The sequence below is a fragment of the Bos indicus genome, chromosome 17 (assembly GCF_029378745.1).
Source record: "Bos indicus isolate NIAB-ARS_2022 breed Sahiwal x Tharparkar chromosome 17, NIAB-ARS_B.indTharparkar_mat_pri_1.0, whole genome shotgun sequence".
Classification (NCBI taxonomy): domain Eukaryota; kingdom Metazoa; phylum Chordata; class Mammalia; order Artiodactyla; family Bovidae; genus Bos; species Bos indicus.
Window position 1 is genome coordinate 41,861,340 of NC_091776.1, and position 797 is coordinate 41,862,136.

Genomic DNA, 797 nt, shown 5'->3' on the forward strand with positions numbered 1-797 from the left:
TACTACAAGATTGACTCTTTGTTTTCTTTCCTTAGCATGTACATATTTGGCTTTGAAAAATATGTAACTGATACCTAAAGCCTTTTAATCACTTCCCACTTAGTTTAATTGTTGTTGTCTTATCCAACCAATATGGAAGCAAGTTTACTGAAAAGCCAGTTTGTTTGTGAAAATACCTAAAAATATTTTTTTAATGTTTTTTTCCCCCTTTTTCTTATAAAACATGTCACATCTTGATGCAGTTGATGTCAAGTGTGCTTAAGTCATTATGAATCAAGAGACTAACAATAGGACTGCAGAAACGAGTTTGTTGTCTGTACAAAGACGTCAGTGAAATTAGAGTACTTCTGTGTGAGCTGTGCGTGTCCACCAAGCTTTGTCTGGAACTGGAGTAGAAAAGGATGTTGTGTTTCTAGGTAACCATTCTTTACAACTCGAGATGAATTCCACACATGTAAGAACTCTTGGCTGAAAGAAAAGTCTTCAAGATACTGGATGCCTCTCACCACTTTGTCAATAAACACACAAGAAAACCATTGTGTAAGGCACTCAAAAGGTTCTTATCAATCACGAGAGATCAGTCACACTGACATTCATTCTCATGCCAGGACTCACGTAAGGGACAGCATGCACTGCTTTTGGAAATTCTGGAGTCATAACACGTCCATTTTCTCCAGTACTTCCTGTAATTGACAGCCTCGCTTCACTCCTCAGGGCATCGTTCAAGGTCATCTTAAATGAGAGAGGGAGGTGGGGAAAGAAAGAAAAAGGAAGCATATGTTACGGTTTTCAAATGT

The 797-nt window shown here is 38.1% G+C and overlaps 1 protein-coding gene across 3 annotated transcripts in view; it reads right to left on the reverse strand.

Annotated features, from left to right (window-relative positions):
- Window positions 1–603: 603 nt before the first annotated feature.
- Window positions 604–797, reverse strand: part of GRIA2 (glutamate ionotropic receptor AMPA type subunit 2) — a 183,437-nt gene continuing 183,243 nt past the window's right edge. For all 3 annotated transcript variants that reach the window (XM_019978106.2, XM_070769206.1, XM_019978105.2), the window contains one exon: window positions 604–732. The gene's annotated coding sequence lies outside the window, so the exon portion shown is untranslated. The remainder of the gene's footprint in view (window positions 733–797) is intronic.